Source organism: Nesoenas mayeri, assembly GCF_963082525.1.
Source record: "Nesoenas mayeri genome assembly, chromosome: 2".
Classification (NCBI taxonomy): Eukaryota; Metazoa; Chordata; class Aves; order Columbiformes; family Columbidae; genus Nesoenas; species Nesoenas mayeri.
Genome location: NC_137543.1, coordinates 99,620,777 through 99,643,354, shown reverse-complemented (window position 1 = coordinate 99,643,354; position 22,578 = coordinate 99,620,777).

Sequence of the window (22,578 nt, the reverse complement as noted above, 5' to 3'; positions counted from 1 at the left end):
ACGGAAAGAACCTGAAGACATTGACAGTGATAGATAGTGATAAATTTTGCTTAGTTGCATAATGCCTGATAGAACCCTATATAATGACTAGCTGTATGGCTGTATGATTGTCACTCTCTGAGGAGGTGATCCAACCCTGCTGTTCCTGCGAATCTTCTACAATAAATACTGCTCAGAGTAACCCACAAGAGTTCGAGTCTCTCTCCAGCACCTAATAACCTTTTTCAGTATATCCATAATAAAGTGTTAGGTTGAAAACTTTTGCAACCTGATAGAAAAAAAATGGATGTTGTGATTATTTTAGCAAATAAGAAACTATTGTTGCAGTTTATATAGTACTATGATCAGATCTACATGCTTTTTCTCAATTACAATAAAAAAGGATTTCTGAGTTCAGAAATATCTCCTACATGTTCAGATTTAATTCAAGAGACACAACAACTCTTTGAAATATGGTAAAATTGGCTAAACATTTTGTAAATCCTAGATGTATTTTCAGAAATACCTGGACAATTGTTTTCTGACATGTAAAACAAAATGCAAAGAAACATAGACCACAAATAAGTATGGAAACTACCACCTCAGAGAATTTCAAGGTATAATGACTCATCTGACACCACAGAGAGTTGTCACTGATCCAAGATGGGCCTAACAGTGACAAGTGCAGTGAATAAAGCAACCTGGAAGAGCTTCTGTGTAATGAAAAGAGATTCTTAAAGTTGACTCTTCTACAGGTTAATGAGAAATATAATAAAAAACCACCATATGCAGTACAATCTATGAAAGTGAGACTGACTTTTCCTGCAAAAGCTTTCAGATTTCAAAAATGTTACTCTCCCATTTCTACATTTATTTTGCTTACATGAAAAAGACTACTTAGATGAGGAATTTCCATTACTTTGGGCATCAGGTAAAGTGTGTTTGGGTACCAGCTAGCATCTCACAAAAGCATGATATAATAACTAGGAACCTCTATGGTAGTGATGCTAAACTAAACTTAATAAGAAGTTGCTTCTTCATATTCAAGCCAACTTGCACCTTAGAAAATGTCTTTAGCAATAAAAAAACAAACAAACAAACAAACATCACTGGTATGTTCAAGATTGCATTATCTGTAAATTCGAGAGTAAATTATGTATTCTATAGTGGTAGCTTCAGGCTTCTTTGCAACCAGTGCCATGCTTACTCAGGCTGTGATCAACACTAGCGGGAGAGTGGAGGACTGCTCTGCTTTGGGAGTAGAGGACTGCTCTGCTTTGGGAATGGATTGAACAGCTCCTGTCAACCTTACTCAGTTTTGGCTGATGGCATTGTTGCTTTACTGACATATTTTTAGCTTTTTCTTTACTATTCCTGTGCTGGAAAGGTGAGAAGATACTTAAACATTCAACTTGATAATTGTCTTATTTTCTGTCTAGTTTCCTGCAACACTCATGCGGGTGTTGCTGTGGTCCTTGCCTCCCTCTGCATTGCCTGGCTGTAGGCTGGCTTGAACTTGCCCGCTGCCTTCAGGGCTACCGCAATCCAAGTACGTTGGGTCTGATATTTGATATATGGAAACACTGGGAGGGACAGCTTGCCTAACGTCTCCAGGTCACTTTTTCCACCTGTATGGGTTTGAACATGTAAAGCATCATACTGGATAAATTCCAGTGATTATTTTTCTACAAAAATGCAATTCTACGTGAAAACTTTACGTAAGTAATTTTTTTTTTTTTAATATCAGCAGATGCTACTGCACAAAGTAATTTCTTTATAAGTTCTTCCATGCAGTTAATTGCAGATGCTGTGCATAATGAAGATTTTTGCTAATAAATGGATGAACAAAACTGAAGCATAACTATTAATGCTATTAAAATCAGAAATAAACAATACACCCAAAAGAAGTTTTTATATTATAGTTTCAAAAACTTTAGGGCAAATGGGCCAAGTTCTGGTGTCACACCACATTGGCATGACTGTTTCTATTCTCTGGCTTAAATGAGGGGAAAATAAGTATTTCCAGCATAACAAGAGTGTTTGGCTTTTAAAAGCAAGCAAATGTACTTTTACATTTAGGAATTAGTTTTTTAATCCTATTTTTGGCAGTATCTCAATAGATGATCTAGAGTTTAAAAGATTAAAGAGAATTACGGATGATGCCTGGTGACTAACAGGAAAAGTCATATACCAATGAGCATTTTAAGTTTATGATCTACCTATATAACCTCTGTCACATACAAGGAGGGAGGGGGAATTTTCCTTAAATCTATAGTCAAAATCTATATGTGACCGAATTAAGAATTTGAGTTAGAGAGTAATACTTCTGCCCTGATAAATTAAACATGCATAATTTTAATGCTGACTTTTATCAATTGTTGTTAAATAATTAAAAAATGTTTATAGTACAAATGACTTGCTTGCACAATCTGTTCCATTTATAACTGTGTGCAAAAATCCTAACTTCTACAATTTTCTAGGGTTCTGCAATGAGTCTTATTTAGACCACAATGTTGAAAAAAAAAACTCTTCTGGAGCAGAGTTAAGGTGTAAGTAATAGTACATTAAAAACACTGGGATTTGAGTGATTGTTATTATTGTGCTCTGATATAACTACACTATACCAAGATCACAGCAGTTTTACAGGGGTCAAAAGCCAATTTCCAATGACCAGAAATTTTCTTCAGCAGGCTAATAGAAGGTTACCTCCATGCTGTGTTCATGTAACCTTTTCATTTTTCCTTCCTCTCTCTGCATTCTGTCAATTGTCCTAATTTTCTGGTGTTTTATTGTTTAACTCAAGTACAGGCAAAAGAGCTCATAATGCTCTTTCTAAGAGTCAGCACCTCAAAGAAAGTCTGTTATGGGCTGACTGGATATTCAGCTAGCTGGGGCACAACCAGAAACCCAGAAGTTTTGAACTTTTTCTTGGATGATGAGTCTGCTTCTGTTCTCAACAAGAGAGATTCATTTATCCCAGGCATTCACCTCTCTCCCTCCCCTGCCATTTGCGGCAAGGTGGAAACAAATGTCTAGCATACACATTCTTTCCCCAGCTGGATTCAGGTATAAAACTTTCTGACAAGGAATAGCAGTAAAGGGACCAAAGCTACCTCTGAAGATGAACCTAAGGCCCTTGAAATCTGTAGCATGCCAAGATAACTTTATATATATATATTTTTGTTTGTTTGTTTTAATTTAAACTAAAAAAAAACATAGAAGGATGGGCTGCTGAGATCATCTGTCACACCATCTGTGGTTGCCTAGCAGAATTACTCTAGCCCTGAGCTGGAGGAACTCCCATTTGCAGCTGAACTGCAGCTGGGGATTTTATTAATACATCTCTCATTTATATAGCACCTTTCACTCTCAAGGATCCCAAAGTACTTGTTAAAGGATAAGGTTGAGGACTGAAGATTGCTAGAGGAGAACTGGGAAAATTCCCTCCCTCCTGACCACCGGCTTTAAAACTTTTTACTGGAGAAAGCATTTATTGCCAAATCTGTTATTCTCTTTCAATTCCTCTGAGCATAGCTCAATGGGAGGTTGTGACCTTCAGGGCCTTGTGCAGCCATGAGCTGATTTGTTCTTGCAGAGACAATTGCAGATATGCTTGTTTCATTTCTATTGTATATGTATGACTGACACAATTTGTAAGCATCAGTTATAAGGGTTTATACATATATTCACACATATATTTATATATGTTTAGAGTACAGAAAATAGCAAAAGGAAAAAAAACAACTGTGATCAGTTGGCATTCAGGAAAATTAAACAAACAAAAAAACAAAAAAAACCCCTCAAAACAGAGACATAGGACGTGAGGAGTAATAAGTAGTTTCCAGTTAAATGGCATTTAAATGCTGCACTGATGCATAACCTGTCCTACTGTTCTGCAAGGTGGGAGGATAGGTGATATGTCAGCTGTGCTCTGGCATGTAGCTACAGTAGAAGGGCTGAGTTAATGACAGACACAAGAGTTTGGATGAATGTTAACATGCTGCTCTTTCCATGCTCAGATGAAGTAGCAGGGCCTGGATTTATCATTAAAAGAGACCCAAGAGGCTCTCACTGAGCCAGCTGCCAGGGCCTTAAACATATGTCGCATCCTTCAGCTGTTCATCAGTACAAAAGGTGTCCATCTCAAAGCACTTGACCTTGTTAGCCTCAGCAGTGTCAGTGATATTTTCAACAGGGAGACAACAGATCTAGTAGGAAGAAGAGAATCTCTTAAGGGAAGCGTGTGCAGTCCCTGGGAAAACAACAGCAGAAATGTAGCCTACGGAGAATGGCTGCTATTTCTGACATCCATGATTTGGAAAGCAGACAGACTGCTGCTGTTTTTCAAAATGGTGGTAGGCAAATTAAAAAAAGAAATAGCAAGAAAATAAAAATATATCAGTGTCAAATAAATTAGGAACCCAGATTCAGAACTTTCCCAGTTGCCTTCCACTCACCCTGCATTGGTCTTTGCATTCTTACTAACTTCAAGGGAAGTTCAGCTTGAGTAAGGACTGAATACGAAGCTGTGAAACCAGAGAGAGTAATTGTAAGAATTACAGCAGTGGTATCATCATGATATTTGGAGGTAGTATTAAATGAAGGTGCTAGTGCGAGAGTGCTTCAGTAGATGCACAGCACTTAGGAAGGATACTGCATCATCTCAGGTGCACATGGATTAATTCTAGTCATCTCTGCTGACTCTACATTTCCTGAACACACAGTAAAGCAGTTCTAATAAGATTTTTCCTCCATGGAAGGAATCACCGTTCTCCTCCAATCTGTCTATTAAGGTCCTCCTCCACTATGATTTGTGAAGGTAGTTTTTATTTATGGAATATGCGTAAAGGTATACATTTATATTTTCTCCCTCTGTAAATAAAACTGCTATACTTGTTTCCTAGTTTTATTTCATACTCATACGCATACCTGTATAACACTAACCTTTAAAAGTATTCAAAATGAAACTCTCAACATTCTACACATCTGCCCTGAAAGGAGGGAGGTAGATAAAGGATACAGAACATGAGAACTAAAAAAAGGCATAACAGATGTTGGTTAGCTTACTTAATGCTGTGCCAGAAGGCACTCAGATGATACTGTGATGCTGAGCACAGTCTGAAACCTGCACTGCATCTCATATAACTGAATCGGAACTTCGAAGTCATGAGCTTTTATTAAAAATCAAGAAATTGTAAAAATAACTATTTGAGGGCTTGTTCTTGCTTGTCTCCTTGTTGCGGTCTTTTGGGATTGTGTCCTTTATCACTGAAATGATGCAAAGTCAGGTGGTTTTCTCAGTGCCTGGAAAGGGAGCTATATGTAAATGGATGCCTTGTAAGGACTATGGGGCACACACCACATCCCTGCTCATCTCTGAGGCAGGGCTTAATTACTGAGGAAAGTTTGTTTGAGCTGCCACCAACATGTATCATATCCATCTAGGAGAGTGCTAGATGATGCATGGAGCACCCAATCCCTGCAAGAGCTGGGGCATACTGTAGCTGAGAATTTGGAGGAGAGGCTCTCCCCTCCCTGGTTCCTGGACCTCCAGTGTGGAGCTGCAGGGAGGAGGGAGACTTGACCAGGGCATCTCGGAATTGGACTTGGTGATCATTGTGGGTCCCTTCCAAATCAGGACTTTCTATGATTCTATGGACTGTAGTGGTTGTTGTGTTGAGCTCCATTTCTAAAGGTTGGGGGGGGGTCAAGTGATGAATATTCCTTAGGACAGGACCTGCAGAGGTTCCAGGTTGGATTTTTGAGTTTTGGAGGCTCCAGGATGGGACTCTCAAACGAAGCATCCTTTGTGCACTTTGCCCTTGCCTGCTTTAGCATGTATGCTGCAAAAACCTGTGGGCTGATGTGGACCAGGACCAGGTTGAGGAGCTCACCCACAAACAGCAGCAGGGGAGAAATAGCTGCATTGGCATGCCCAGCTACCTGAGCAGAAGGAGGGCATGGCCTCAGCCTCTAGCTTTTCTTGCCTCTTGTGTTGTGCATTTCTTGTATACATCTCCCTTCTCGTGAAAAAAAAGGAAAAGCTACAGGCCTACTACCTTACATTGCATATGATGTGAGAAAGTGGATCATCTGAGTAGGAACCAAAGAATAGGACATACAGACAGCTGCTTCTAACCGGGTACAGCTGATTAGGTATGTAATCCCTGGGTCACTGAAAACTTATTTCAGTTACTTGATCAGAACGGTAGTTCAGCATCTTTGAGGATGGGTCTGGAGTTATTTGTGAAGTAATGTTGCCATTTCAATTGTTTCCTAATGCAAAATCATTTTGTAATGATACTCGAAAAGAATTTGAATGTTACTTTGATAGCTAATGCAAAAAGCAGATACAACAACTTTTGGTGGGATAATTTAATGTGTGAAGTCTGACAAGTATATTTCCCTAATGGTTCTTCCCATAATGAACACTGAAAATAGTTTTCTTTCATGCAATACAATATGTATTAGATAACAGCTGGTACCAAATTACACAGAAGAGATCAGTTTTACAAGCTGCAGAGCACCTGCATTTCTCATTGACTTTGATAAAAGTTGGAATTACTTAGTGTTTCAGAAGATGTTTCTAGTACCCTCCAGGACTGAGTTTACCAAGGAATTTGTTTCTTGAACTTTTATTTATTTATTATTATGTTAACACCTCGATCTTTTGAGCAGAGTAGATGTAGAAGGGGGGAAAAGTATCTTGAGTGAGGATCACTGTGCCAGTGATTAAAACACTTTATGGCATCACTACAATTGCTGCACAAGAAAGAACATATTGCATAAATAAATCAAAAGAGTACATCAGATATATATATGGCAGCCGTAATGTTCTTAAATCTAACATAAAGAAGCTTCTTTAAAAATTTTTTATAACATGAGAAAATTCAGGCCACTAAATACACTCACAGTTATTGTTTCTAGTAGTTAAGTATACCGTATTTTGCTGGTTGTGAAATGACAACATTTATCGTCACAAATATATTATAAGTAGTCATAGAAATCTTGACATATGGTATGTGTATGAAAGAAAGTCTCAAAACTCAGATCCTGTATGGTTTTCTATACTGGAAAGTAAATATTTAAGCTAGAGGGAAGGAAAGAGGAGAAACAGGGTTAAAATTTAAAAGATACGAAGATGAGGCTATACACAGAAAAACCTGCCTTGAAAGACAGCTAGTTGTATTTAAAGTCAGAGATATTATTGATATTTTAGGGCTGCTTAGGAAAAGTGATGTCAGTTACAAGGTACTGACAAGATTCTTCCACTCCTGACACTTCCTGAGGTAATGAGCCATTGCACTTTAGGGCACACCTTCAAGGCTGTCCCAGCTTAGTTGCCTGAGGGATGCAATGAAAACTGCAATATGTGTCTAGCAGCTTCATTAGTTGGTTTTTTATGATTGCAGGTTGGAATAAAATTATTTTTGCTACCTAAACATGTCAATAGAGTTGGCAAGCTTCTCTGGTGCTGCCCTTTCCAAGCTGTTGAAATGAGAGCAAAGCAAGGAACAGAAAACTAAAGGACTAGAGAAGTGGCGGAATGGGAGGTTGCATTTGCTTTGAATGGCTGTGGAATGTGGGAAGGTAGCACTGCTCACCTGAGCCTCTGTGCCTGCCTGGCCCTGCCAATCTCATGCCGGAAAAAAGGAGGGAGGCTAGAGAAAACTGGACCCACGCTGTGGCTGGGGAGCGTGAGCATACACTCTTTATCAGGCTTTGCTGCCCCCATTCTGCAAAGCTGCTTTCTGCCAGCTTTGCTACAGCCCTGGTATCTTAAATTTACCCCAGATTTGTTCTTTGAGCCCTAAAGAGAAGAGCTGATAATGAATCTTGTGTTAGTGTCACAGAGTCACAGAAAGTTAGGGATTGGAAAGGACCTTGAAAGATCATCTAGTCCAATCCCCCTGCTGGAGCAGGAACACCTAGATGTGCACTTTGCCCTTGTCCTTTACCCTAGTGTGTGCCAATGCAAGTGCTTTTGATACCTCTTCTCCTTAATTGGGCAAGAACATCTAGCCTGTACTGTGGCTGCAAGCCTACGTGGTGCTGTGCCATGTTGTCAATCGCTCAGATGGCTCAGAGAGAGATAAACAGCTCTTCTTTAAGAGGAGTGAGAAGAGCACACTTCATTTTGGTGGGAAAATAGACAAAAATGAATATCCTTCATGTGTGGCTGGTGTCAGAAGTCCATGTGCCATCACCCACAGAAAGCATCCTACCTCTGCCAGGTATGCCATGTCCTTTGATTTCTTTTGGGTGTTCCATGAGTGGGAAGGTATAGGGGGAGGCTTCTGGGTTTTAGAAACCTGCCGGTAGGTGCTTTGAAAGGGAAATCAGATGAATAGACTCCTATCTCCCTGTTTCTTGGAATGTACCTAGCTGAAGAGTAAAACATTGACTACCTTTGGGAGGGGAACATCTGTTTAAAATAACTCTAGGAGATCTTGAATATTAGCCACTGAACATTTGTATACTTTTTTCTTATTTAGTCTCTAGTAGAAGAATAAAAGTGGTGGAGAAAAATAGAAACATTCTGTATTCTATTTGAATTAAGCTCTCAGTCCATCTTATTTCTACTCCTTACAGGACCTCAGATTCCTTCAGCTAGTACAGACAGAGTTTTACCATGTGTTAATAGCTTAAAACCGAAACCCCTAAACATGTGTACTTTTCCTCATTAGGAAATGTTCCACAGTCTCTAGACAGACTGAGATAATACTTTGCAGCCCTTGAAAGTGCACACCCCGTTGTTCCTTGTTACTGCATATTTCTCTTCTTCTTTGTTCTCACAGAAATCATTTGCCTGCTTACTCTGTCTGGCATTGTACATACATTTGAGATATTTTCATTTTGAAGCAATTTTACTATTCATTGCTTGGATTTCTTTCAATCTTTACTTTCAGTAAGTGGGGCTGCAGGGCTACTGTGATTTCTTCCCAGTGGCAGATGACCTGCTGGGACAGTACTTACAGCTGTGAGCCATCTAGGAGCACTGGCCTTCAGCTGTGCTCTCATTTCATCTATCAAAAAAATGACCTAAACTGGCACATTTTGCCAGCTGTTGTATGCCTGTGTGTTGAGGCAGTATTCCCATCTCTTTGTGATGGCAAAGCTATTGCAGTATCAGCAGGTTTTGCTGAACTGGGCCATTTACACCTATAAATATGTGCAAACTCATATGCTGCTTTCTTCATCCTGTATGACATGGTACAGAAGGAATTAGTGATTTATTCTGTGATTCTCTTCAAATAACTTTGTGCCAGACATTTGTTTTGCTAATGGAATAAAACCTTAAGAATTAAAACTTTCCTTTATTTTCTGAGTTCTTAATTCTTGTCTGTATTATGTCAACCACTCTATTTTGTCTTGGCTCCCACACACTGACACAGCACCAGTTTTCTTGTTTAATTTTATAAACTGTTCAGCTGTGCCATTATTCACTTTTTTCTTTTAATTATGTATTCTTGTTAACCTCTTTATCTTTTCAAACTTGTGGATTGTGATTGACATGTGGTATTAATTAAGGCATATAATTTATGACATTGGAGCTTGAAATTAATTAAGTGACAGTACAATTATATGGTTTGCCTAATTGTCCTTCAGTAATATAAAGATTGACACTTACTGCAGCATTCAAAGTTAAAGGCTCTCAGATAGTACAGCTGAATGTAATCACCAGTGAATCTAAAGTAAACAGATCCATTGTTAGGAAAATACTTCTGCTGTGGCCTTGTTTTATTAAATAAATGAATGTGTGTACAGCTCAATGTCAGAATTAAATTCAAAGTATAGTTTTTCCATTATTTTTAATGGCAAATAACTGACTTTTCTGCCATGTTCATTGATATTTCCCTTTTCAAATCTCTACTCCCAGCTGGCGAAGTGCCAGTATCCTAAACAGTAACATTTGTTCTTGTTGATCCTATCCACAACTGCAATTTTCTTTATGTTTCTGTACAGTGATCTAAAGATAGGCAACTTACTATATTATAGGAATACCAGATCACACTTCGTTAATAGCATAGATTATGGTCACATGATTGCTGAAGAATATGAGAAGTAGTATTTGAGCGAGCATTGGGACTTTGAAACTTAATTTCCAATGGCATCCTTTTTTTTTTTTTTAACCTCACACTTTCCCTTGAGATCAAAACTCTTCTAATCTCATCCCCTGACTCTGTGCTAATGCCCATAAAATTTTGACTCATTTTGTCAAAAGAAAAATATAAACACATACTATATGTAATCAAGACATTCAGGTTATTCTATTTGAAATCCCTGCAGCTTCATTTAAAGGAAATCCCTAGCTTTGTGTTATTTCAAAGAAACCGGGGAACTGTAGTAAACACTTCCATTTTAGTCTTTTAAAGGTTAATTCCTAGAGATGACATTAAGAATATAAAGAGTACTTCAGTTAGAATGTTCTGATGCAATAGTTCATGTTAGAAAAATACTATTATTGGAATTTTAGTTTACTGCCAAATATCAGGAAAAGTAGTGCAAAGGATGAAAAAACTAAAATGACTTCCCAAAATTTTTTATTTAGGTTAACTACTAACACACCTTGAAATAGAGTGCTTGGAACAACTTGCTCCAAGATGCATCAAGATCCAGTATCTTGATGAATCTGGACTTGAAAGTCCTGAAAAAAACCCATAGATTGAAAATCTTACTCTGCATTTCTGCCTATTCTCCCATAATCTTCTACTGTGGAGTGGTATAACACAAAATACACACAATATATCATGAGTCTGTGCAAACCATGAGGCAGCAAGCTAGTGCATGAAAGAAAGTGGTGGCAATGGGCTGAGCTGTGATCCCCACATTTTTAGCTGTAGCTGGGTAATAAGAGGGGATGAAGGTGTAGCTGATTCCATGTCCCTATAACTGCTGAGCTGCAGCACCGAGATCATGGGTTTGGCACGTCATAGTCCTTCCTGCGGCAATGTCTGCGCTACCACATCCCATTGCTGAGCTAGCAATCTTCTTGCAAAGCAGAATGCTGGGTCAGTGGTTCCCCAGGCCCTCAAAAATGGTGCCATGCCCCTAAAAATCTGAGTCTCTGAAAGGCTTGTTGTCCATTAGTTTTGGATCATTGAAATTTAACTTTTAGATCTATTCCTTGCAGATAGGCAAATGAAAAATACCTCCTTATCAGAAGCTGAAAATCTTCCTCAGTCATACACCTTGATATCTAAGGAAAACACTAAACATTGTGATTGATTTGAAAGCCAGTTAACATGCAGGAGATGTTGTGAAACAAGAATATGAAATATGATAGATGGATGCTGTTCCCTGTGGTGATGTTCTTCGATTGTATTTCCTATTACACTTTAGAATTAATTTTAAGAACTCGATTTTTAGAAGCCCTTTTTAATCTTTTTATGCATTAGTGATTGGAAACAGTGCTCAATGAGAGGTCTGGTTAATGGCATGATTTGGAAAATCAAAGTCTAAATTACCAGGTGAAAATTATATGGTGATAGCAGGGTGTATTGTTAAATTTACTGAAATTCCTCTTTCTAATAATAGTTCATTACACATGATATAATGCCTTGTAGGTGCCTGGTGACTTCTTCCAAAGCTCTGGCATGTGGGGCATCACGTAATCTATCATACGAATTGACTTCTATGCTGTAAAAAACTCAGATATTCTTATAGTTTATAAATCGTATATGGACTAATGGGTCGGACTTAATGTTTTTTTCCAGCATATTTTTAATAATGCTGGTATTTGTTTTTGAAGTTCAGCAGTGGCAACCAAAGGTAAAATAGAAGTAAATTGCCAAGGAAGTTATTGCAGAGCAACCATTCTAAAAATGTAGAAGTCCTATAAATAAAGAACACCATAGCTTAAACCAAATCTCTTAAAGATTTTTGTCATTGTTCTTTTCTTGGGGGGTCAGGAGAGGGGCAGGGGGGAGGTTGTGGTGGAATGTCAGAAAAGTGACCCAAGTTTAAGTTGCAAAAGAATGTTTAAAGAATTCAACATGCCCTTATCTTTATTCGTCATATCATTCTGCGCTGGACTGACACCTCAAAAGGTGACTGACACCTCAAAAGGTGACTGGAGTATTCAGGGTTTGACTGGAGACAGGGCACAGTTGAGCTGCCTGTGAATAACACCACACATCTCAATAAATAATTCTTGATTTCATTGTCATTTCATTGCAGTGGTTAAGGAAGGGTGACTTGGTTAAAACAAATGTGGATCAATTTGTCAAACAACATGCTTCAACCTTGGGTGCCTATACATTATGATCAATGTTTACAGTCTTTGTCCCCTCAAAGAAAATGTGCCTCCAGTAGAAGGGAATGTGATTGTTTTCTGCTGGTGACATTTTATAACTGTGGAAGCCCATTTCTGCGAAGTCTTTTTGTTCAGTGTTGGCACAGGAATAAAAATCACCAGACACTCAAAATGTAAATGGTCACATGCAGAGACCCCTTTGCTTTATAATAGAAAGAGCTGAGATCAATAAAGCTGAGAAGAAGAAGGTACTAGCTGTAAGCAGCCTTTTACTGGGACTGTAATCTTGATGAATAATGTTGCTGTCATAACAGCAGGGATAATTTAATGCTGACACTTAGCAGCATGATAAATAGCTTGTCAGACATAGGCAAGTGACAGAGTCAAGTGAAACTACCCATGACAAGTTCTGAAATATTAATCTTCTACTAGACTGTGACTGTGCTGATGGGGCAGCAGCACACAGAAGACTGGGAGGGGAGACACTTTATAATATAAACAAATGTTCTTTAGGACAAAATGCTTTTATTGTGTAGAGATATTTCCCTTTACAAGGGCTAGTATTTATACAGTATTTATACAGTATACAGTATACAGTACTCTGAATATCTATGCTTTGCGACACCCTATTGTCTTTTTCTGGCATATACTCTGACATAATTTCTATTAAATACTTCCCTTCTTACTGGTAAGAGGCTTTTTGGTTTTAGAGGGGCGTCTTGTGGGGAGACATTAAATGAAAATGTATTTATTCTCTTTTCCAGTCCATCTACCCTTCTTCCAAGGATTTTTCCAGTTTGCCTAGGATCTTTATTGTGAATGTCACATAAGCAACGTGGCAGGGTCACCTCTGCCAAATACCAATTGATTCATGAACTGCTTCTCAATTAGAGATGACCTAGAGTGATGGAGGATGTAACAGGCACTAGATACTCATACCACACTATTTGTTTAGGTGTAATTTTCTTAATAAAGTACTATGCTCTTTTGGTCTTCAGGGGGATGGAGTAGTCCACATGCTACTCTAAGAATTATGTATCAGAGACTCTTGCATTTCTTTTGAATACTATTTTAATTGCCAAGACTCCTTGTCAGAGTCAAATGTTCTGCTTTCATTCAAGATCAGGGCTGAAATCAATAAAATTAAGACAATGACAGGATACAGCAAGCCAAGTAAAAAGGTTTAAGATACTGTGCATCCTCTTAGAGAGGATGGTGACTCTGGTGCCACATCAATACTAGCAATGGTCCAGTAGTAGCAGCAGTGGGAAATATCTCCTAAAATTTACCAGTTTGCCACAGTAATAATCATATGCTTACGATTGATCCTAGTAGAAAGATATGAGGCTTAATTGTTGCAAATATGCATTGTCATCTTTAAGTTAATAGTACTCTAACTTCTGTATTGAAGACATTGCAAATGAATTGTCAATGAAACATTGGCTCAAGGTCTTATTTATTCATTGATACAGTGTGGATGGAGTGAGACTGCAGCTTGTTTGGCTCCACAGCCAGCACAGTACCTAAGAGTCTCTATATCTGCTCTGACAACTTATTGCCTTATCAGCACTGTAGAAATGTGTCTGAACAAGGTCTGAAGTGACTGAAGCAATGCTGATGTTTTCAGTGGTTTCATTCTCCAACACGTGCATTAGTCAAAGTGCCAAAGTCATGTTGTGTTGAAATCCCAAAGGAAGAGAGTACATTTACGTGAAAGACTGCTGGTACTTGTTTGTTAAAAGGCAAGGTGAAGTCTGCAAAGAGTTGAATTACAATTCTTAGTATAAGAACCATTTATTTGAGTTCAAGGAAGTACAATGAATACAGATTACACTGAATGGACTTCAGAGCAAGTTGAATTAAATGGGATTCTACCTTGGAACAAAAGGGCTTGGGCTACTTTCCTTTGGTTTGGGAAAAGAGGAGATTATGTTCTGGTTCTAAAAGGAGCACAGTATGCTCTCTTCAACAGCATTAAGATTTCAATATATTTCATTTATTAATGATTTTAATGCAGAAATCACTAAACTTGTTGCTGAAGCTCTAAATGTAAGCATCAGTACATTACTGAAAAGGAAATCTTATTATCAGGACTCTTCTTCTAAAGTTAAACAGCCAGTTGTTTCTAGAATGGCATGCACAATGGACTGGCCAAGGCTGCAGTGCAGTAGGTTAGAAAACCAGAAAGGTTTGGCCCATTTTCCATGGAAAGTGACTTTAACCTTTCAGAGTTTGAGAAATATAGCTCTCTTGGTACCTATATTTTTTGAATGTGGTGTATATATTATGTATGTGTAACATCCTAATAATTTTGTGCCTTAAAGTCTGACTCAGCCTGTTGACATTGATAGGCAGTTAGCTTATCTAGGTGAAATGTATTCTGAAACTTTCACAGCAGGATATTTGTACTTGCCTTTTATGCAATTGTTGTTGTCTCCAGTTCTGAAAAGCTGGACTGTTTGGAGGTCAGCTCCAGTATTAAAAGGAAGTTATTTATACTCAGCAATCACTGTTATAAACACAGTATAATGCAACTTATTTCTTGTTCTTGATTTTTAAAGGTAGTGTTTTTTCTATTTAAGTGGACACAAACTTACAAATTACATTCAGTAATAAAATTCATTTAATGATTCCAAGAGAAGCTTAAATGTTTACTAAAAAGCCAAAAAAAGGTAGATTTAGCTTTATACTCTTAGATCATACATGATGCATATGAACGATGGTAATTCAATAAATCTTCTCTGTCACCCTTTTCTATAAAACTTTAAGCTATGCTGTATTGAGTTTTGGGATTTATTTTATTCTCCAAACATTTTTGTTTCAAAAAAGATTTTTGCAAACAAATTTGGAGCAGAGAGATACAGAAATCTTATTGTTTGGCCAGGTATAGAAGACAACATGAGCTGACTTTACATGGAGTTTTTAATGAGTTTTAGTTGTGATCTACAGAAGACAAAATGTTGGCAGAAAATATTCAGCTAAACTTGAAGATAACGGAATTGTGAACTCATAATGCTTTTCTGTAGTTTGATAATTTCTGTGTACATCTGAGTTATTCCTTTCATGGTAATACAGATTTAGCATAATCATTGGTAAGACTGATATCCAATCTACTCTCTTTTCAAACATTAAACAGATTTCAAGTTTTTTAAAAAAATCCAACTGGTTTAATGTTTCTGGAGTAGAAAGCCAACGTTTTTAAAGAATCTCTGTTCATTTTGTTAGAATATAGTAATAACACTTCAAAATCAGGTGTAACAGAAACTTTTTTTTTTCCTAGAAGGAGTGGAAAATCATATAGAATAACTAGAATAAGTTCCTGAGTGACAACATCCTGACAAATCTTCATATACCAAGCCTAGGACATTTTTTATGTTGTGTTACCATAGTAGAGGGATTTACTTGTTATCTCAGGCACCATCAGCCTCTGAAATCCCTCTGCTCTCCTTGTTCAAGTGGTAACAGATACAAAATTGTGGAAAAACAAACAAGAACATTCAATCTTTTCTAGTTCTATTTTGGGGAGTACATTTCCTATTCATATTATAAAGTAAGCCTAGTGGAGGTAAAAATAATTATTTTGCCAGAAGTATTAAAGTGTTTTTATTCTGTACTAAAAAAAAAAAAGAAAAAGAAAAAAAAGGCACCCAAAAGGCCACAGATTAGCATATTAATAGGTAGGATGTGAGGCACTCAAATTTGAATTTCTTCTTTGCTCTAATAATCAGAGTATAGGGAATAGTTGTCTCTTTTTGACCAGTAACAAGCTAATAATTTGTGTTTCCTTTTGACCAATAATTCCTTAAACACAGGTAACCTCTCAGATGCAAGCTTTTTAAAACAAGCATGTTTCTGTGAAGGGGCCTGGCTTTGAGGAAGAGAGTTCCTTGCTAGCTCAATTTAGCAGGGAGTAAGTAATCACATGTTATGCATATTTAACAAAGCCATTTTTCAGCCTCTTCTTGTCTACTAAGCCTTTCTATTATGAAGTTAGACACTGATTTGTGGAAACTTACTGGAACTACATAGAAAAGAAATTGATATAATTAAATTATAATTTTAATTGTGCGTGACAAATTCATAAAGGGGGTGACATTTCAAAAGGTACAAAAAATGAACTCTCTTCAAACCTAGAAAATACACCAATAATTGGATCCCAGTTAGGGATATGTACTGTTTCAGCTGAAGTCTGTGTAGTTTGATATAGCTGTCTATAGCATAGAAATTGTGTGTAGACAAAAATGCCTAGAGTATTATATCTGCACAATAGTTCTCTCTTGACTTCTTAGAAACTTCTTAGATTCACAAAATAACTGGTGTTGTCTGGTACTAACTCTTACTGGGAAATCTGCCCAGTCCCTGAGGGATCCCAGAATCCTGGTGTCTTGTTAAAGGAATTCTTTAATTTGGAACTATATTTTCGCATTGTTTTATCAAACGTTGGTTCACCTACTGGTTATATGACGGTGCTACTGAGACTAAGCTCACTATTCATGCTTGCTAGTGTAGTGTGAGGAAAAGGCTGAGGTACTTAATGTCTTCTTTGCTTCAGTCTTTTAATATTAAGACCAGTTGTTCTCAGGGTACCCAGCACCCTGAATTTGAAGACAGGGAAAGGGAGCAGAATTAAGCCCCAATAATCCAAGGGGAAATGGTTAGTGACCTGCTAGATGATTTCAACATACACAAGTCTATGGGGCCTGATGGGATCAACCCAAAGGTACTGAGGGAGATGGCAGAGGTGCTCACCAAGCTACTTTCTGTCATTTATCAGAACTCCTGGCTAACTGGGTAGGTCCCAGTTGACTAAAGGTTAGCAAATGTGATGCCCATCTACAAGAAGAGCTGGAAGGAGGACCCAGGGAATTACAGATCAGTTTGATCTCGGTGCTTGGGGAAGTTATGGAACAGACCATCCTGGGTGCCATCACACAGCACATATAGGACAACCAAATGATCAGGCCCATCATGGGTTTATGAAAGGCAGGCCCTGCTTGGCAAACCTGATCTCTTTTTATGACAAGGTGACCCACTTGTTGGATGAAGGAAAGGCTGTGCATGTTGTCTACCTAGACTTTATTAAAGTCTTTGACACAGTTTCCCACAGCATTCTCCTGGAGAAACTGGCTGCTTCTGTCTTGGATGGGTGTACTCTTCCTTGGGTAAGAACTGGCTGGATGGCTGGGCCCAGAGAGTTGTGGTTAATGGAGTTAAATCTAGTTGGCAGCCAGTCACGAGTGGTGTTCCCCAGGACTCAGTATTGGAGCCAGTTCTGTTTAATCTCTTCTTCAGTGATCTGGATGAGGGGATTGAGTGCACCCTCAGTAAGTTTGCAGATGACACCAAGCTCAGTGGGAATGTTGATCTGTTGGAGGGTAGGAAGGCCATACAGAGGGATTTGGACAGTCTGGGTCAATGGGCTGAGGCCAACTGTATGAGGTTCAACAAGGGCAAGTGCTGGGTCCTGCACTTGGGTCACAACAGTGCCATGAAATGCTACAGGCTCAGGATAGAGTGGCTGGGAAGCTGCCTGGCATTAAAGGATCTGGGGTGTTCACTGACAGCCGGCTGAACATGAGCCAGTGATGTGCCCAGGTGGCCAAGAAGGACAACAGCATCCTGGCTTGTATCAGGAACAGTGTGGCCAGCAGGACTAGAGAAGTGTTCTCAGCACCTGTGAGGCCCCAACCTTGAATACTGTGTGCAGTTTTGGGTCCCTCACTTCAAGAAAGACTGACATGCTGGAGTGAATTTGGAGAAGGGCAACGAAGCTGTTGAAGGTTCTGGAGCATGTGGGAAACTGTAGCAGGTCTGTGGAATCCTTGACAGAAAATATGAGAGTAGAGATCAGCCTTGAGATATTAAGATTTACTCTTGTGAAGGATGGGAGTAAAGGAGTATGCGGAGAGAGGAGAGATGTACCCGTGAGAGAGAAGGGGATAGAAGAATAACATGGATGATAGCGAGTTTAACCAATGAGATATTAGTGCTGTAACTTGTAACCAATAGTGAAAAGACACATGAACTGGCAGAATTGTATAAAAATGCACTTGTAGCAATAAATGGCATCTATTACTTTCATCTTGAAAGAATTTGGTCCATGTCACTTGTCCGTCTCAACCGCGACATGTGGTGACCCCAACGTGATCCTACCTGAAGAGGATCTTGCCTAACAAGGTGACAGCGGAAAGCTGTGAACAGCCGAAGAGCTGTGGAGACGGAGCCCGGTACAGCTGATAAGAACAGCCAAGGAGAGCTGCCGAAGATCCGGATCGATTGAAAAGACACCTCGCTAAGGAGCAGGTGAGCTATCGGGAACAGGGCGGGTGAAACTTATCTAAAGAAGAGGGTACTATATTATCTACATGGAAGCTGCTTCTGAAGAAGCAGGGTGTTAGCCTTCCGGAACTGACTTTAAGAAAAATGTTACTATGAGGCAAAGCACAAGGTTTAGAGGTTAATCCTGTGACAGCATTTAGTGTGTCACAATGGATGGACTTGGGAGATAAATTGTTTGATAGTGCTACCCAAGGGTCCAAGGAAGCAACTGAACTGTTAATGACGTGGTGCTTATTATTAGATACTCTGAAAGAGTTAAAACAGCAACAGGCAGAGGTGGCTGAGGGGGATGGTCTTCTTGGCTCTTCTGGGCCAAATTCGGAGGAAAAAGCAAGATTAAGTACTACCCCGACCCCTCCTGTTACTAAAGATTCGTCAAAACCGCCCAAATCCATATTATCTGACACGGACAAGGATCCGTGGCACTTTCTTGGAAAGTTAAAAGGAATAAAGGAGGAGCGCACGTATATGTGGCCCCGAGATCAGAAAAAAACAATGAAAGAGTCGTATACATATGTGTGACCCCGAGATTGGTTAAAAGCTATGAAAGACTCACATGAAAAAACAGCGTTATGGTCTCAGGAGGGGCCCTCAGAGAACCAGTCAGAGTACCAGTCGGAGCAGTGCGTTCAGCCAACCGCTCCGCTGTCATCAATTACGGCTCAAACCTCTCCTCTATCATCAGCAACTGCGGTTCCGCCATCTGCGTCACCGCCATTAATCACAGTTCAACCCTCTGCCCCGCCGTTATCAGTCGCGGAAGGAAAAAATGGACATTTTTTTTCCTATCCCCCCTTGCCTGGAGATTTGGGTGGGGAGGACCCCCCCGTGGTGAGCCAGACCGAGCCAAATAATGTAATTCCTACAGATTTGGGTCCCTCCAACCTGCCCCCGCCTCCCTCCCACACTGAATTCCTGAGGGTGAGGGTAGAATTTCAGAGCGTAAACCGAACTTACCAAAAAGCTGGAATTTACCCCCATTTTCAATTACAGTTAAACCACGGGACCCTGTACGTTTCTGGAAGAGACATTAATTGACACACCACAACTACAGGCATGATAACTTTCTGAAATCCTGAAGCAGTCAACAGACCTCGCATATCAAGCTGTAATGGGGGTGCCTGGGACCAGCAGTGCGGCCAAATCATTTGCAACTATTAATCAGGGTCCCAGTGAGAATTACATGCAATTTATTGACCATCTTCAAGAGGCTATCAATAAGCAGGTTTAAAACTTACAAGCAAAGGAAGCATTGGTGTTGAAATTAGCAGTAGAGAATGCTCATGTTTCCTATCTGTGAGTTTTCCAGTACATATTATGCGTTTCTGTGTATTGCCTCTCTGAAAAATCAAGCAGCTTGTTAGGAATGTGAGTTAATTGTTTTACTAGTTGTTTTAAGTGCGCCGTAAAACTCTCTCCCTATTTTTCCCAGTCATGCTGCAAGCAGCACCCCTCCCTCCCTCCCCCTTCTCAAGGTTTTTACTTGCAAGATGGGGTCAGGAATAATTGTTTTCAGTTCTGTTCCTAAAAATCAGTATTGGGAGGTGTTTTACAACTTAGGAAAGCACTCAGAATTATAAGGAAGGAATATCTTGTTAAATACTGAAATCAGTGTTCGGTGCTGTTTACGTTAAATGATTGGTAAAAGTGTCTGGAGAATAGAATTTTGTTGCAATTAATGTTGTTTTTAAGGTGAGAAGAGCAGGACAAAATAAATCTCTCCAAGAGATCATTAGATCATTACAGACAGTTTTACAGCTGGAACGGTTTGAACGTCAACAAGCTGAGAGAGAGTTAACTGATAACACACAGGTCACAGTAAACTTGCTAAAGTCTGCAAGATGCTTTCCTCATTAACCTGTTTTCTTTGTGGGTATCGGTTTAAGCGTGTTGCAATTTTGGTAGGCCTGTGCTATATAGTACGATAAGTTCACAGTCTGTTAAATCATGAGAATTCATTGACTCAAAATGTGCGTTCTGTGATAATACAGAAGATCATGAGTAATTTAGTTCTTTACTGCGTGAATGTGATGGTAAATTTTGTGTGTAGTAGCTGTTATTTTTTTTCTCTAGCATGCTACCTTTATTCCAGCATTCAGACTTGCACAACTCTGTGACAGGCTGTGTCTCATCTCGGTGTGCTGGATTTGTTTTTTCCGTATGCACACCATGTAAAGAATCCTGGTTTTGGAATAACAGCTGTAGCGCACCAGATGAGACACTAAAACAAAAACAAAACAAAACACAAAAAGGCCTTGCTCAGTCCAGCTCGGCAGGTGCGGATGAGTTTCATCGCGCATCTGACTTTTTTGTCAGGGAGACCCAGAGGTACCTCCACCTGGCTGAGCAGTGAGCGGCCCAAAGGTGCAATATAAAAAATTGAGATATTGTTTTAAATTGGTGTAACTGTGATCCATCTGCATATTTGAACTTGGTATATGGTTTTCATATCTGAGCTCAGTATTTTAGTTTGTATATTCATATTTGGTACCAAAAGAATCTTGTTTGGGGAGATAATTACAAAATGGGAACCGGTTTCACTGCAAAAATTCCACCTTGCCTCCCCTTAGGATGCATCCTTACACATTAGAGTAATTGCTTATATTGTTAGAAAAGCATTTAAATTGTTAAAATGCTATGATAGCTGTGAATTTGGAAGAGGTTGTATTTAAAAGTTGCTAGAATATTAACTGATTTAGATTTAGGAAAATAGAATAATGGATTTACATTTATTATACTGGTTTATACTGTTTTTTGACATCTCTAAATTGTAAAAGGTAAATGGAGCTAAGGAATGTAACTATTGCTGAGCTACTTGAAATTGCATATAAAGTGTATTATGGTTGGAATGAAATGGGAAAACAAAACAGCAAAATATTCCAGGCCTATGTGCAGCTCATTGTAACTGAGGAGTTTACCAGAGCCTCCCACTGCCAGCTGCGTGACCTTGACTATATCTGAACTGCAGGAAGAAGAGAACGAAAAAAAAATGGAGAAACCTGTTTTCCCGCTGCTAAGCGGAGAAAGGGGGGCTTTACTCCCCCCGCTCTGTCCTTTTGTTTTTCCCTGAAGTATTGTCATCCATTTTTGTTGTGGCACTGTGTTGTTTCTCGGCTTTGAATCAGGGGTTGTTGGTGGTGTTTATTTTTGCTTCTGTCTTGTTTCCTAGGTTTTGGCACATCTGGGGAAAAGAGCTCATAATTACCCTCCTTGCTGAAGTCAGTCTTTTCACACTGGTCAGCTTTGGGGGGTCACAGTGTTCAGTGCTTCTCTGGGTCAGACTGGTACTGATTTGAGTGTGGAGTGGAGCCAGGTTGGTTTGATGTGGAGTTCAAACTGATGTCTTTTCATACTGGGCTGTACGTCTTGCCATCTCAGATGGGGGCGAGAGGGAAGTTTTATTCCCCCCTGCACCCCTCCCCCAAGCAATGTTACTGCTAGAGAGCTGTGATACTGCATGAAGAAATCTGAGGGTGAAATTTAAAGGCATCACCAGTGGATCCATAGTTCTAATGAAACTGGAAAATTAAACCAAATATTTGTTAATAGACTTATTCTGTGGTACTTAGTTGTAAGTGACTTCTTAGTAAATTCACCATGCTAGTTTTTGAGATCATGAGAGAGAACAAAAGAAAAGCTGTTTTTTGAGACCAATGGAATGTAAAATTTGGAACAAAGTTTAAATACGTGAATTCTTATAGTTGTTAGAAACTCCTATACCTCTCTTAGGTTAAGATTTGTTAAGTAAATTTTAAGCTCAAATAACGTTTTCTGAGAATTCTGTTTAGTTGCATGGCCTACAAGAAGCTGCTTGGATGGTGCAGATCTGCTTGCTGCAACTGAGAAATCTCCAAGGAAATTTCAAATGCTGTCTTTCCACTAGTATTAACAGCCAATTTTTTGATAAAGCAAATACTACACTGATAGATCTGAAACAGGACTTCGATCTGGTAAGGAAAAACAATATCCAATAAATATGACAGCCAAAATGGAGTTGGAAACTT